Below are 2,500 nucleotides of genomic sequence, written 5' to 3' on the forward strand. Positions count from 1 at the left end.
CGGAGCCGACTACGTCACTCGCCTTGCGCACGCGCAGTAAACGACAAACAAGTTGAAACATGGCCGAGAACGAGAAAGCAGCTCGACCCAAAACTTCACAAGTTTGGGAGCACTTCATATTAACTCGAACTAAAAAGTCTGTTACGTGCAAAATGTGCAAAGCCGATCTTGCATGGCATGGAAGCACAACGGCCCTGCGTGAACACCTTAAACGCAAACATGTTGGATCATTGGGTGATGCCGGTGAAGGGAGCTCAGCAGCCGGGTAAATTAACTTAGCGTTATACTACTACAAACTCGATATGCATGTAAACTAATGTTACATTATTAGACCCATGTGTATTGTTGTTTGAAGTGGAAATGTTCGTCTCACAGCAGATAGTTTGTTTTGTTTATCTAACGTTAACAGCCGATGCGCCCGCACCCAGGTCGACAATGTTAACGTTATAGCCGACCGGCTCGTTAACGTTACGTTAGCTTGCTAACGTTAGTGGTAGAGCAGACGTGGTATGTAAACTCAGATAGTTTGTTTCGTTTATCTAACGTTAACAGCTGATGCGCCCGCACCCAGGTCGACAAGCATGGTGTGTTAAGCCGACCGGCTAGTTAACGTTACCTTAGCTTGTTAACGTTAGTGGTAGAGCAGACTTGGTAATGTAAACTTGGGGTTGTTGTCCCTTGTTCAATGGTGTGTGTGTGTGTGTGTGTGTGTGTGTGTGTGTGTGTGTGTGTGTGTGTGTGTGTGTGTGTGTGCGCATCTTAATGTAAGGAGTGAGCTAGGACAAATTGCATTTGAGGCTTCTGTTATATAAAGGCCTTCTTTACATAAGCAATTATCAACTAAATCATCAATGAGTGAGTTTTATTGAGTTTTATGTTAATAGTGCTGTTAGGCATACTCACTCATACAGTATGAATGCAGTAGTTTGTAGTTAGAATACTGTAGGGTGCACTTTATTTAAGAAGATATGAAGATATCTTTTGCACTTACACCATACATTTGTATGTATTTTGTATTCGTTCATGCCCTGTCAAAGCTATTTGATGTAGCAAAGCCCGGTGAGTTTTTGTTTAACAAAAAAAAAGTTGTTTTTCAATAAACGGATGGAAACAATATCAGTGCATTTTTTTATCCGATTAATCGATTAATCGAACAAATAATTGACAGATTAATCGATTATCAAAATAATCGTTAGTTGCAGCCCTACAGATTGGGTAGTTTCAAGTTTGCTACACTAGCCCTCGTGTTCAGGCTATGAGTGTCCCGAACAAACTGAAAGTACTTGTAATTAGGACAAAGGTCAAACTGTTGTACTCTACTTTCAACGGGGAGCCAATTTAACTCTTTAAAATTAGTTGTGCTAATGTGTGTTCTTGGACTGAGGTTAAAGCCCAATTTATGCTTCGTCTGCCGACACTTTTGAAACGGTCGCCGACAGAAATGAGGACTTGAGTCGACACTTTCAAGTGTCTGCGAGCAGTGTCTGCTACCTGGTGAAATGTCTAGTGTCGCTGACTACGTCATAGTATCGCGCAAGTCTGATTGGCTATATAGTCGGCATGCGTTTGACTTCCTTGTTTTGGTTTTCACTCGATTGAAATGAATGAACGTGTCTCCGCTATTTTTATCAGCCTGTCCTTGATCTATGACTTCGTGAAAATCACAAAGAACATTGTGCATTTCCCAGAGAGAGAGAGGAGGTGAGTTGTGTGTCGTTTATATGCGGCTGCAGTCAAGTATGTTACATCTTGCCTCCGATGTGGTTTCACTGTGCGTTCCCTCTCTTCTCTTGGCTGTCAGCATTTAATAGCGTTCGAGTGTCACGTGACCGTTAAACAGAAGCGAACGTCCTCTGAAGTATAAATGCAACACCATGAGCGACACTTTCTTTTTCGTCTGCGACCATGTGCTGAGCGACACTTTCTAATAAGTATAAATTAAGCTTAAGGATGACCCTCATTACTTTGTTTTGGGCTTTTTGGAGCCTGTCTTTTGATTGTTTTGTTATACCACTGTACCAGGATATACAGGTGGAGTCAGTCATAGTGACATTGAACTAAAGACGTAGCTAATGTCCTCATGGTCTTCTTGTCCAGGAACTTAGATATTCTTGCCAAATACTTTGTCCTTGAGTGAATTTTCCCGATGACAGAGAGGGCCACAGCCTCACTCGTCATACACTGATCCAACTGACTTCTCAGATATGCTACACAACACTTTTCTTGTAACTTAACACCGTTACATTCAACCAAAAAACTGGGTTGTTCCCTTCATTTATGCGCTCCAAAAACATTCTGATTTTTTTAAGTGCATTTTGAAGCTCTTTACTGAGTGAAGATCTGACTCATTCTAAGCACTCTCTGGTTACCAACAAGGCGGAATCATCAGCATACAGACATAAAGGACATGAACAGGCTGACTCCATATGTCATTAATATACAACCAAAATAATAGTGGACCAATAATGCTTCCTTGAGGGACCCCACAGGTAATGTTTCT

The 2,500-nt window shown here is 41.6% G+C and overlaps 1 protein-coding gene across 3 annotated transcripts in view; it reads right to left on the reverse strand.

Moving 5' to 3' along the window:
• garnl3 (GTPase activating Rap/RanGAP domain like 3) overlaps positions 1-2,500 on the reverse strand; it is a 105,984-nt gene that overhangs the window by 91,007 nt on the left and 12,477 nt on the right. The window lies entirely within an intron of this gene.

The sequence above is a fragment of the Poromitra crassiceps genome, assembly GCF_964638095.1.
Source record: "Poromitra crassiceps genome assembly, chromosome: 8".
NCBI lineage: Eukaryota > Metazoa > Chordata > Actinopteri > Beryciformes > Melamphaidae > Poromitra > Poromitra crassiceps.